We start from the raw sequence: 14,650 nt of genomic DNA, 5'->3' as shown, positions 1-14,650 counted from the left end.
ATAGCATTCTCGAAAAAGATCCTTCTGCTGTAATCATGCAAGACATAGTAGAAGCCACGCAATATGCACTACAATGACATTGGATCAACAGGGATGAATATGAATATCTCAATCACTCAGAACCATGCATACCATCTTTTTATGCAATCCCCAAAAATATACAGAGACCCTGTTAAACCACCAGAGAGACCGATTGTGGCTGGTTGTGGTTCCATTCTGGAACCTCTTAGTAGGTTTGTGGATATTTGTCTTCAACCGCTATATCCACTTACAGAGACCTACTTGAAAGACACTTTAGCGGTTACACAATTATTTGAGGGAATGCCATTTGATCCGGAACATAACATCTTGGTAACCATGGATATCAGGTCACTCCATACAAGCATTACCCAGAGTGAATCGAATGAGAGAGTTTCTTACACAAAGCGACCTCCAACAACGCGTTCCAATAGAATTCATTATAGAACTCCTGTCTCTGACCCTTCAGAAAAACTATTTTACTTATGATAATCAATTGTATCTCCAGACTAGTGGCCCAGCTATGGGTGCAGGATTCACGCCCATCCCAGCTATACATCACATGGCAAAATTTGAAGACCAATTAATTCTTACTGTCACCAACCACTATAGAGGTCATATTAAAATCTGGTGTTGTAAGATAGATGACATAGTAGTCATATGGACAGGTTCACAGGACTTACTTTGCCAATTTCTTGACTGGATAAACCTTCAAAAACCTTATATTCAGTTCACGATGGAACAGAGCCAGGACCACATCAATGGTTTAGATCTAGTGATCAGGCATAACAGTGGCCTACTGGAATGTTCCCTTTTCAAAAAACCTACTGATCGGAAAACCCTTCTATGCTTTTCTAGTTTTCACCCACAAAGTGTCAAGGAAGGATGGCCTTATGGGCAATTTCAGAGACTCTGGCGTAATAATTGTACTTCCATCTCGGAATATCGTAGACATGCCAACAACCTGAGTGACCGCTTAAGGGCGAGGGGTTACACCAAAGAACTATTGTCCCACTCGCTCAAAAGAGCAAATTTGTGCAAGGGAGACTCTACTAGTCCGTAGGCCTCAACAAGAAAAGGATGACAAGTTAATTTGTGAACTTACACACAATACTAATGTTTTTGATGTGAAAAAATTGCCCAAGAAATACTGGCTGCTCATTCTACTCGATATGCCACAAGAGCCCACGCCCATGTTTTCTTACAAACTTTCCAATAATTTAAAGGACTTTTTGGACCCTTCCCGCCCTAAGCAATTAAGAGAAATGACTCACAATTGGAACCTGCGCCCAAGTAATGGACATTTTCCATGTGGGGGATGCTCAGTTTGTAAGTTTACCAGAAAGATCAAGTTGTTCATGATTGGTCCCAGCCAATGGGAACTCCATGGCTTTAACAACTGTTAACCAACAGGGGCAGTCTACCGCATTGAGTACCCATTTGGCCTCAAATATGTATGTATATTCATTCTTTCATGGCTCCTGTCACATTACAACATGGCCACCAAGCTTCCCTTTCTATGTTTCAGCCCTTTAGCTTTGCTGGTGATGTCATCACGCACAGCGTATTTTGTAACGGGACGCCAACAGCATAAAGATATGGCTTTCATGTCGCTGTTCATTCTGGAATCTACTATATACTGAAAAATTGCCCAGAGTACTCTATTCAGATATTGCGTATCAAAAGTATTATTTATTGAACTTGATACAAAATTTCCAAAAATAAATCAATCATGTATTAATCAACACTCTAACTTACATTAAGGTTACAGGAAAAACAAAATGTAAAACATTGCAGATAACAAAACACAAATAGCTGCAATGAACAATTCAATCATTCATCAACATACATTCTCATACATACAGAAAAAACATCCACAAAAATTAGTTTTATATGTAAAAAGACTTTCAGGTGATTTAAAAATGTCATAATATTTCAGAAATTTGGGAGCATGTCATCAAATACTGGAAGGGATCAGAGTAGTAAATGTTACAATTCATAAAATCACATCTCCAACAATCGTCAGCTTCCGATTGGTTTCGACGTGATGGAATTATTTAATCCAAATCTTCATCAGGGAATCCTAAATGGTGTACCGACCTTTTTCCGCTAGTGTCGAGGACACAAGGGAGTGTGCCTGCAATGGAGTGTATACAGGAGTGGCACATAGATCTCACAAGGAGGAAGAGGTCATATAGACTTCCCACTTAGTAGTGCCGCAATTGGTTTTTTCTTCAATATGCAGCGCAAGATGAGTGGAATAGTCTACAGTGACACTTGTAGAAACAATGCAAATTCCGATTTAGTTGCACTTACGCAAAGTCTCAAAAGGAGGAAGAAGTCATTTAAACCTCCGGCTTAGTAGTGTCGCAATTGTTTTTTTCTTCAATGTGCAGCGCAACAACGCTAAAATAGTCTACAGTGACACTTGTAGAAAACATGCATATTCCAATTTAGCTGCACTTGCCTGAAGTCATGTAAAACCCACGCGTGCATCCAAATAAATTACGCATCCTTCGGTCCGGCAGCCAGAACTCCGTCACGGCAGCCATTTTATCTTTGCGCTCAATGCTAGTAGCACGCGGCTGACAGCCGGAAGGTAAGGCACGTTCCACGCCTCGTATTATTGTTTTTCAAGTAGGCTGTTGCGTGATACGTTTGACACTTCCTCGAGTCTTAGGGTGAGCACACACGTGCCATGCAGCTCTTTATTCTGCATCGTTGTTATACTGCATATATGTGGACGCTCTGGGTTGTAGGCCAGCACTTATACCTTGTCCTCACTTGTTTGGACAGTGTTTTTCCATCCTATTGAGGAGCTCAGCTGCCCCCTCTTTCGCTTGGGCAAGCCATCTCCCTGCAAGGTGGGCACCAGTTGGGTTATGTTAGCACCTGGGCCCTGTAGCTGCCTTACGACAAGTACTTCTCGATGACTTCATAGCACTTGTTGTGGGCGTATCCCCCCACTTATTATTTTTTGCAGATCTTGCTCTTTCGCCAGCGTAGTTGATTTGCTCTACTTTGCATATGCGCGTTTTGGAAAATCCCCCCCCCCCTCTCACTCTACCTGGAATCAGGTGAGTGTATTGGGGCACTCTTTCATCTGTTCTAATGGGCCCCAGCATGTGTACCAGGTTGGCCCGCGCACTTTACATACATGGATAGGTATGAACTTTAATCAAGCCTTGTCCTTCCCTTTCTCTATACTTTGTCTGTCTACGGATTTGCATTGCATTCCACATATCAGTGCGTGATACACAGACTTCCTTTGAGTAGTACAGGTAAAGGCCAGGTGTCGTTGATACAGCTCCTTTGTCCCTAATATCCCTTTGTCCCTCTGCATGTCTGCACAGGTGTCTAAGACTTTTTCTGGCACTTTCAGTTCTAGTGCAGATGGGCAGTGCCTGGGACCATAGTTCTGGTTCATCTGGGGACAGGTGGCTGACTTCCCCTTCGGCAGGGCAGTCTAGCTATTTGCTTCTCACTTCACTACACCTTCTTGTGTATAATTTCTTTCTACAGCCAGTTGGTGTTAGGGTTGCACTTCTCCGTGTTCCCTCATAGTTGTACTTCCAATCTTGAAATCGGGGCAGGTTTTTAACATGTATTCTATTTAGTAGGTTCCATAAATGATTTACATATTTTCCTCATTTTTAACCTAGGGTCGTTTTCTGGTCCTGATGAAGGTGGTGCATACTGAAGCTTCTACCGAAACTTGCGCTGCCTGCCGAATCCTAACCAACCCGAGCGTTGGGTTTCCATTCGAGGTGGCATCCGCACATAGACCCTATTTTCCTGTGCTCTACATTATATAGTTGGTCTCTGTATTTAGCAGTGGGTACATGGCAATTACCTATCAGTCTACCCCAGCTTTCCTCAAGGGTCGCTGATTTCTTGTTAAGTAATGGTAGTTATGTCCTTTTTGTATCATAAGGAAGTCTCATTATTTTGTGGTCCATTATGTTTCTCTGCATTTGTTAGCATTCTAGCCTATTAAGTTAATTTTTCCTTAATTGAAGTCATTTTGTCCCGAGTGGATAGCTCAGCGGCAACGTGCTCGCTTTGGAAACAAGACGACACGAAGCAACAAAGGTTCAATCCATGGGTGCGCACTTAGAAACCTCTGGCTATTAAGTGCGTTATAAATACGCCACTAAGACATATTCCTGTAACAGTGCCTCGATGCCCACGGGCTGTGTGAGCGCTTAAAAAAATGCAAATAAATAAATGTATAACGCGCCTGTACACATGTGTTTCTAGGCTAGCTAGTATTCATTACTATTTGGTGCTATTGTCTTTTTTGATTACATTTCTCAAAAAAATGCATGTACTGATGTAAATACATTTCTTTAGATATGTCAACTAGTTGGTGTTTTTTCATGATTGCTTTCTTATCATTTTTTATTTATTCTTAAATATGAAACAATATAGGGTTGCAACCTCGCAACCTCTATTTGAAGGTAAAGGAAGCTTAGTCTTCCACCAATTCAGAAAGAAGCATTCAATCATTCCCAGTGGGTACATTCTCGTGTGTTTATTGCGTATATGTAGGTGCCCAGTTCACAGGCACCTTTTGAGAGTGTGTGCACCCCAGACTTTATTAACATTAAATATACAAATCGTTGAGTAAGATTGGTAACCTTTTGAACTATAGCAGTGCCCACTCACCCCTGTCCACTTCATTCAAGGTTATCCATTATTTCCAAAATGGGCATAAATGTGCAGAAATGTTAATAACTTGATGACAGATGCCACACTCCGAACGTGTTCCACAACCGAATCATCCTTGGTGGTGGTACATCTACACCACTGTGTTGAGGTGCAGTCTGCAGAGGCTACTAAATCAAGGTTAACTTGTAGGGCCTGCTTTGCTCAGATCAGGGGTGTTGCTAGGTCTGGAAATCTGTCGGGACCCAGGGCTAGCTTGCCTTTTGGTTAGATTCTCCCCTCCCCCAGCAACGCCTCTGGCTCAGATGAAACTGCATTAGCTTCTGACTACATCTAATTGCAGGATTTATAAGCAGGGCATTTCACAAGCACCAATGCAGACTTCCCAGGATAGTAGATTCAGCTGGCGTACCTGACTGCACTGTGTGTTTCTCCGGCCCTCGCGGGTATTGCTGCTGCCTGTCGCGTAATTGACAGACGTCTGAGGAGTGCAGCTGGGATTGGTCTGGTGGCCATTCAGACCGGGCAGGGGATGGGGGAGCTGGTCTGGAACTGTCTACATCTGCAGGGCACCTGCTCCGAATCGTTAAAATGGATGACTGCTTTCCCCTCAAATACGCAGCAGTTAGAACAGGCCGGCTGCAAAAGAGCAAACGGGTCCCATAGTGCCATCAGTGATCGAAGTGAGCGGGAACGGTCGGGAACGGTGTTCGACTACTTTCATTTTTTTTTATTTACCATTCCTCTACTTTTTACAACCATATTCCCACTTCTACACAGAGGATTTGTCCATTCATGTCCTTGTGCAAGTGTACATTTGTAATAGGAGCCTTAGTTACTAGACACATACGGCCAAAGTCACAGAAGTGGTTTGTAATGACAGACCCCCATTGGAAAAAGCTCTGTGAATCAGGTCCTAACTCTATTGCAATGCCCCGGCCGCAACACCTTGTCACATGCTGCACTATGCATCCGCCTACTCTCCCCCCTGACGAGACCACAGTTCCACTACTTTTTTCATTACTTTTCTACCACTGAGTGCCATAGTTGCTTCTAGCGAGGAAGATGCCAAACTGTCCATCTAAATGCACGATGGACGAGGCGCTCAAGGCCACCAAAAACTGTGCAAGATTAATCGCACTGTGTATGGTTTCGTTTGAACCTGTGGAACTCACTTGCTCTAGTTTATAAGGACACCCGAGTGGTTGGGGTCGCTGGAGTTAGCTTACGGCTAGCTGGGCAACTATCGGCCGGTATCAACATTATAAGAGCACCCTTACGCTGTCTTCCATAATGATGCCAATTGGTTCACTGTAAGAAGATGTTTTCACCTCAACATGGCTGTTGCGTCCTCCTCGAGCACCAGAGTGCTCTGATGCAGGCCCTGCACACTCTGTGATTGGGTGAGCTCCTTTCATCACGGCCAATCAGGGAGCTGGCAGGCGAGAGCCGGCCCCCTGACAAGGCCCACGCTAAGGCCCCTGTCTGGCCACCTTTCTTTCTTTCTTTCTTTCTTTCTTTCTTTCTTTCTTTCTTTCTTTCTTTCTTTCTTTCTTTCTTTCTTTCTTTCTTTCTGATCATGAAAAATCTGCTTTTGCATTGCACCGGTAAACACCCAGATTCCCCCTGTCCTGGACTATAACCCTCTGCCCTTGGTTGCTTGATTGAATCATGCCTTCCTTCCCCTCTTGCGTAACTGCACACTGTAATTTCTGCACCACTTGATATATGTACCTGCTGTGCTTCAAACTCTCCCATTGATCGCTTTCTGTAGAAATACCATGTCAAAATTTGAACCTAGGTGTGCTTCTCAATGTGTGCATTCTCCATTTTGTGCTGAATTCTAGTGCTTTATTGGAAATTCGAATTTAGGTTTTCTTTTAAATCTGTGAAATGATTGTCCTCCATTGCACAATTCCTGCTTCTGTGACTATCTGGCTGCTAGGCCACTTGGTGAGTTCCTGTGCACTGTACAGCTCCCCTGTCTGTCTCACTCTCTCCTCTAATACTCCCATGGCACTCTCTATCTCCCCTATCTATTTTAACTGCTACTCTATCACCTATCCTACCTCTCTCATGAAGTCTGGAAGAAAAAAGCTGAAAAAGCTCTCCTGGACTCTAACCCAGGCCTACCTATTGCTGACACCGACGTCAATGCTACTTCCATGCAGACTATTACTGGCATCCTTTTTTCTGTCCCCTCCCCTGACCTATAGACCACCACCTGGTCTTGACCCCCTGTCCCCTTTCTCCTCCTCACCCATTAATGGTGGCACTATCCTCAAGGTGTATCATTAATATCTATCACAATGGCACTATCATGGCCCAAGGTTCTGAACCTACTCTTCTCCTTCTTGACTGGCACCTGCCCTCTCTCATAAATGTCCTCCCTTCTCCTGCCACACCTCCCTCTTCCTCTCCTCTCACCTCTCCAGCACAACCTATGGGAGTACCACGCCCCAGTCGCCCTCTTCGGAAAACCTTCAAAGTTGGCAACCAGCTTCACTTAGCTACTCTGAATGCTCGCTCTGCTGTCAAACATTCCTCTGACATCTGTCTCCTTCTCAAAGACTTTGACCAAGACGTCCTCGCTCTTACCAAGATGTGGTTAAATGCCAGCTCTGTCACTGCTCTTGACACTCTCCTTCCTGAGGGCTACAAAATCCTCTCCAAACCCAGACCCAACAGGCCCGGGGGTGGAGTGGCCAAGATTTTCGCTGAGTGGGTGACTGCTTCCATCATACATACTCAATCCTACTCCTCTTTTGAAGGCATCATCTATAGGCTTGGGGGTTTCACCTACCCTCTCTTTCACCCTCACCACCATCTACAGGCCCCCTAGCCCTATCTCTCTCTTCCTCTCTGAATGGGCTGAACTTGCCTCCTGCCTCTCAATCTCTTCTTGCAAACTCCTCTTCCTGGGTGACTTCAATATACACCTAGACTCCCTTGAATCATCCACCTTACAGTTCTGTGACTCAGTGACTCCCTCTCTCTCACTATTCTTCCTTCCAGCCCGACTCACTTAGCCAGACACACTCTGGATGCCCTCATTTCTGGCAACATCCCTTTCTATGATCTAGTCACCATCCCCTCTCCTAGTCTGACCACTCTCTCCTCTCCTCCTGCCTGGGGCCCCTTGGCCCTCTATCCAAGCCCTCCCCCTGAGCAGTTCTGGCCTTCTTCACTGTCATCCGACCGATGAAGCGAGTGTCAGTCACTACTTTTGCTTCCACCTTCATCCCCCTCCCACCTCTGCCTCTGACACTGCCTCTGACTCTGTCCTTCCTAACCTGCACCTCGCCATCTCTAACAACCTTGAAATCATTGCCCCTGTCATTAGGATCCACCTAAAACTGGGCTCCAAAAACCAATGGCTGGTATGACTCTGAGCTAGCATCTTGGGTGTAGGGTTGCTGAACGGAAGTGGCAGTCCGTGGGTTTATCCTCTGACACACTGGCTTGCCGCCTCGCCTGCTCCAAAGGCAATATCGTTTCTCTATCGGCTCCAAGAAGCGGGCCCACATCCAAGCCTGCATCTCTGGAGCCACTAACAACACAGCCAAGCTTTTCAAAATCTGCAAAGAACTTGCCAATCCAGCTGCAGTCTTCACCTCTCTCCTTCCTTCCCAGGCTGTCTGCACCGGTTTGGCCTCCCATTTTACATAAAAAAACTCAGGACATCCTGCCTTCACTCTCCTCCACCTCCATCGCCACTCCCGCACCTGCTCCCTTGCCTCCCTTAGCTCCCTGCCTTCTACCTCCTGCCCTCTCCTCCATCCTGCCCATAGCACCCGGCGATATCTCTAAAGTTGTCCGCTCTATGAAGGTCTACTCCAAATAGGTGCTTCTCTGCTCTTCTAGAACCATTAAGGACAACATCTCCTCTCTTGCCCCGGCTCTCACTAACTTCTGCAATCACTCCTTTGCCACTGGCTCTTTCCCTCTATCCCTCAAGGACTTCCTTGTGCACCCCCTCTTAAAAGCCATCTGTGGACCCCTCCTGCCTGGCTAACTATTGCCCTATCTGCACTATCCCCTTCCTGGGTAACCTCTTGGAGAAGCTTGTCTTCCACCAACTGACCCTCCACACTGAACTTGTTGGTTGCCTCCATGACCATCAATCTGGATTCAGGGCATCCAGAGGCACAGAAACTGTTCTCCTAAACACTTGTGAAGTCATGCTCTCAAACCTCAGCTCTAACTCTCCCGCTGTCCTCATTCTCCTTCACCTCCCCTCCGCCTTCATCACGGTCAACCATTCTATCCTCATATAACGTGTCCTTGATACCCTCTGCATTACTGACCATGCACTGGATTGGATGACCTCTTTCCTCATAATTGCCCTTCCCAGCTACAATTGGTCCCTTTCTACTCCGCCACCATGCGTTCTACCCGTGGCGTCCCCAGGGCTCTATCCTATTGCCATGGCTCTTAAAAAATCTATCTCGCGCCTGTGGATCAATTGACATCCTCCTTCTCTCCTCATTTCTAGTAGTATGCTGATAACACACAGCGTTCCTTCAATTCCCTCTAGTACCTCCTCCTTCTCCTCTCTCATCCCTGATTGTCTGTCCGCCATTCAGGAATGGTGTGCAGCTAACGATCTCTGTCTTAATGCCAGTAAGACAGATATCCTTTTCATTGGCACAGTTGCGCCCTCCTTTCCTCCAAACCTTCTTGCCTGCTTCTCTGGGTCCTCACCCCCCACCATCCTGTGAGGCCAAAAATCTTGGAGTTATCTTTGACTCCGCTCTCTCCTTCACCCCTCTTATCATGGAATTTACCACAAAGGCCCACCTCCAGCGCCACCTCCTCAGAGGCATTTTTCCTATCCTCACCTTCCCCCAGAAACTCAATGTCTCAAGAGCTCTGGTCCTCTTGAAAAGGGAGTTCCAGGGGTCCCGAGGCCGCTCCTACACCCTCCGAAGTTCATGACCAGACGAAAGGCCAGAAATGCCCGCACCCACCAATCTTATTTTGGACAGATCCTGAGTGCACCAATGATTGACAAATACACTGAAAGGTATCCTCTCAGCCAGCCATACAGACAGAATGCATAGCAAATCTGTCCATGTGTGGGAGAAGAGCCTGTGATCGTGGACAGAGACGCCTATATGGACAGCCTCGTCTAAACACCACAAAGCCATGGTATTGACGTCATTACATAGCAGCGTTAGACATGAAGAACACTCGCAGTCCTGCACTCCATCACACAAACACACACTCGTATACATGAAGAACATAAGTGCACAGTTCTATAGCTAGAAGACAGATACATATACATATTGTCAATGCTTTTATTATTTTTACACTATCCAAATGCAGTAATGCAGAACAAGGCACATGAGATCCCGAGCAAGCTTGCTGATGCTTAAATCCAATAGCCGCGTGGATGTAGGGGTGCATACAGAGCCTGATCATATCACATATATGTAACCTATAGGGAACATAGTATGACACAAATGATGTAGAAACTGCATTATAAGGTTTTAGGAAAATGACAGCAGGCCTCAAGCCACCAAGCATGAGGTGAGGAGAAACTGATTTAGGCTGCACAGAGAGGAAAACATGCAGGGACAAGCTCACAGCCAAGGTCAGAGATATGAGGACACATTCCAATTTCCAGATGATAAAGAGACCAGCTGCAGAAAAACAGATTAAATCCTTGTAATTGTGAGCTGTAGAGCTCAATTCTGTGGTCTCTAAACACGTGATGCAGAGACAATGGACAGTCTTCTGTGGTGGGGAAGGGGAGCCGATCCCAGCAAGACAGACGCAGACTGCAACAAGTGTTGCAAAGTAAGGAGCATATTCTCATAGGCAAAGGTGGTACACACAAGTTACAATACAGACACATAATAGTTCACATCAACTTGAAGAGGTGCACAGTGAGCTGAGAACTCGATCGAGTCCCAGGGCTGGGGGCATCAGCTCTAACCAATCACAGCATGCAATCCCAGGGATGGATGGCAAGGGCCAAGAACCAATAGTAAGACCACTACTCTGCAACAATGTAATAGATAGTTTCTTGCGAATGGGACAGGCCAGCCACCTGACATGCAAGAGCCCGTAGAATAACATCTATAGGTGACCATATAGTTTATTAAACTCTCAATACCCAATCCCTTACACTGATAGTTTTTTGAGAGAAAGGGCCAAAGTGATGATGCTAGAGTTATACGAAACCGGCCTGCACGCTGTCGAGCAGCGAGATGTACCGGAAACTTCCTGTGTTCTTGTATTGATCCCTGTTGGGTTTAATTGCAATAAACCACAGTTTGTACGAGCCGTCTGACTGACTCCTCTGTTTATCTGGGGAGGGTGGTGGGCCATCCGCGTCCTCGGACCCCCAGCCTCGCTCTGGCAAACCTGGGAATCCCATCCAACACTCTCTAAGCTGGACTACTGAAACAGCCCCTTTCTCAATCTCCCTCTTTCCTTCCATGTCCCCTATAGCTAATCCAGAATAGTGCTGCAAGACCTATCCTAGGCCTCAAGCCCAGGGCCCATATCTCTCTAACCCTAAAATCTCTCCACTGGCTCCCAGTGGCTGTAAGCATTCAAATGAAGACCCTCTGCATCATCCACAAAGCTTTATGGGGCCTGAGACCACCCTATCTCCAGCTTTTCCTCCCTAAATACTCCCCTGCTAGAGCCCTCTGTTCCTCTAACTCCAACTCTCTGCTTGTCAAACGCTTCTCCAGGCAGAGAGTGGGGGCAGGTCTCTCTACTCAGCTGGTGCCTCCCTTTTGAACAGTCTCCCTCCCCCTCTCAGACTTTAGCTGGACCTCCTTAAGTTCCACAAAGTGTTCAAAACTCTGTTATTCTCTACCTCTTTCCCTCTTTCCTGTCTCTCCTATTCACCCCACTGCTGCTGAGACCAGTGGCCTGGTCCTCGTGAATCTCACAGCATACCAGGCCCTTCTACCCAGTCGATATCAGCACCCCCCCCACACTGCACAGCCCCTGTGAGCCTCTGCGTGGTGATTCTACCTCCCACCCATGGGAGTCACCTGCAGTAGCACTTAGTCTGAGGCCTCCTCCTTGGCTCCTCTTGGAACTTCCCTTCTCCCACCAGCACTTTTGCATTCCTTGCCCCCCAACCCATTGCTATCTCCTACACTTCTGTTCAATGCACGTCCGATTATCACAAGGCCTAGTAAGGCCTAGTAAGGCCTGTTCAATGCACGTCCGATTATCACAAGGCCTAGTAGGACCATGAATGAATATTTACTGTCGTGCCAATATTTTTCTCTCCCCGGCCCTCTTCCCATTTAGCCTGGTGGGGCTTTGAAACCCAATTCTGTTGTACAAGCATGTAACAAATGCACAATAACATAAAATAAAAAATAAGTCTTGAATAGTTCTAATACTGAGAGAAAAAACTTAGAGAGAGACCAAATCATATAGTTGTAGATCTATGTTGCTCCTCACATTATCGAAACATTTTACATCCATTATTAGGACAATCATCGAATTTAGTGACCTTAATTCACTTGCTGCAGGAAATATTTCACAATCTCCAGTGTAGATTCTTCCTGCGCCCACCTGTGAGGCTAAGAACCTCGGGGTCATCTTCGACTCCACACTCTCCTTCTCTCCTCACATCTCTGACATCTCTAAGAAGTCACGCTACCAGCTGCACCTCCTCAGAGGTATTCTTCCTTTCCTCTCCTTCCCCCAGAAGCTCACTGTCTCCAGAGCTCTGGTTCTCTCTAGACTGGACTAGTGCAACAGCCTCTTTCTAAATCTGCCTGCTTCTACTCTCCGCCCTCTGCAACTCATCCAGAACAGGACTGCAGAACTTGTCCTTGGCCTCAAGCTCAGTGATCGTATCTATCCAGGACTGAAATTTCTGCATTGGCCCCCAGTGGCTGCAAGGATTAAGTTCAAAACCCTCTGCATTGTCCACAAGGCCTTTGGGGCCTCAGGCTTCAATACCTTCAACTCTCTTCCTAAATATCTTCCTTCTCAAGCTCTTCCCTCATCCGTCTCCAACTCCCGCAGGGTCAGTCGCTTCTCCAAGCAACAAGTATGTGGTAGATCTCTTTCTTTGGCTGGGGCCTCCCTCTGGAACCGCCTCCCTGGAAATTGAGGAGAATCATCTCCGGTTCCGGAAGCACCTCAAACCCTTTCTCTTTGCTTCTGCTTTCTCTCCTCCTCTTCCTTGCTGACTTCCTGGCGAAACCGAAACTGCACTGGTTACCTGGCCACCCTCTGATCTCTGGCCCAGGTTATCCTCCCCCACCAGTCGCACACCTGCACTGCCTTCCTGGCAACCCCGCACTTGGAAACATTTTTCTGTATCCCTACAGTCCCACTACCAGTTCTTGACACTTGCTGTCTGCACTTACCCATTGTACTTGTCACCTGCTGGCCGTACTTTTACTTATTGTTTATTTATTCTATTATCCCATGTACTGCACTGTCCCCTCCCCCTTCCCATGCACTTGCGCAAATGACACCTGGCCTAGTGGGATCGTTGTCTGTCTTCCCTCTGTTCCCCCTCCCTTGCCTCGTCGCGCCTTGAAACACTGGTGTATAGGCACGTTAGAAATGCCATATCACATCATGGCCGATCTCTTTTTCTGTTCTTTTTCTCGAGGCATGTTTGGAATACTTGCCTTGGAGCCTCTAGTAGTGTGACAGTGCAAATTTGGAGTTATCATGATAAGTGGTGATGGATTTAATAGCTGCATGGAATTAGGCATTATACTTACCTTCTATGATAGCACACAATCAGTGGAGCAATGAGTCCTATAAGAGTGTCATTTTGGTGATATTATCTCTAATAATTAGAGAAAGGAATTAAAACCAGCAATCAATACAAGTACCCCCTAACAGAGCTGAAATGTGTGAATAAGGTACTCTTAACTCCATAAATGCTGAGCTGTATGTAATTCTATGCAAATAGGATGAGCCATAGCCAACAAATTACCATATTTAGTTTATACCAATTCAACATTTATTGTATTTATTTTTTTGGTTGCTAAGCGGGGATCCATAATTTGAATCTCTGTTGCTCTGTGTGGTCTTGCTTCCAAGACCAGCACGTTGCCCCTGTGCTATCCTCCATTCACACGGTGAGGTGTGCTGTTAGAAAAGGAAAGGAATTATTTTTATTCTTTATAAATATGCATTGGATTCAAGTAGTTTGTGATTTAGGAAGGGGGTTCATAACAATAGTGAGCATGCCTCGGATAGGAATCACTGCGCTACGACACGCGTCTTATGTTTGGTTATGTAAATGATGCGTGACATCAGGCGCTCAACGTCTGATATCATGAGCACTATTTAAATGTACAAATCAAGATGGCGGCCGCAAATGCCACGCGGAATGCTGCGAGATACACCCCTATAAGGTTACTGGTCTCAACCAGTCCAATACAACGTGAGTTGGGTGCTTTTTTTGTTTTTCTGGGTGGCTACAGGTTTGAGCATGGATAACCTTGGGCATTTAAGCATGTGTATTGTCATTCGAGTTGGGATTGAACCCTTAAAGGATTTGTGTCAATAGATCACAATAGATGTGCTACTTCGGGAACGCTGAACATTTGTGTACAATTAATTATGAAGGAATGTGATTACAACATCCCCTCGAGCATGCTGCAGAGTGGTCATCCATGATTCTTTCCTCCTAATGAATCTAACTGGAGCCAGTGGTCCCCCTAGTGCAGTACACTTTGTGAGTTTTGATTTTAGAAAGCAATTGAGTTTTCGACCAGGAACTACGTGATTGTTTGGTAGTTGATGTCAAATGGTCATACAGAAGTAGGGACAATTATTTACACCTTTGTTTTCAAAAAACTATATTGATGTAGTTTATTGCAATTCAGGTTGGCTCACTAGTTCAGAGGTCCCTGCTTGTGTTTTGGTGGTGGTCACAAGATTAAGTTGTTTGGATGGGTTTCTTGAAATAGGAGGTGGAAGACCATTATTTAAGTAATTAACATATACAAGT

At 45.8% G+C, this 14,650-nt stretch overlaps 1 protein-coding gene across 7 annotated transcripts in view; it reads left to right on the top strand.

The window, feature by feature from the left end:
* The window catches only part of OTOF (otoferlin), a 1,702,209-nt gene that overhangs the window by 523,573 nt on the left and 1,163,986 nt on the right, over positions 1–14,650 (top strand). The gene's annotated exons all lie outside the window — the stretch shown is intronic.

Source organism: Ambystoma mexicanum, chromosome 4p (genome assembly GCF_040938575.1).
Source record: "Ambystoma mexicanum isolate Mex_15411 chromosome 4p, UKY_AmexF1_1, whole genome shotgun sequence".
Taxonomy (NCBI): Eukaryota; Metazoa; Chordata; class Amphibia; order Caudata; family Ambystomatidae; genus Ambystoma; species Ambystoma mexicanum.
Note: the sequence above shows the minus strand (reverse complement) of the source record. Positions and strands in the feature narration are given on the sequence as shown.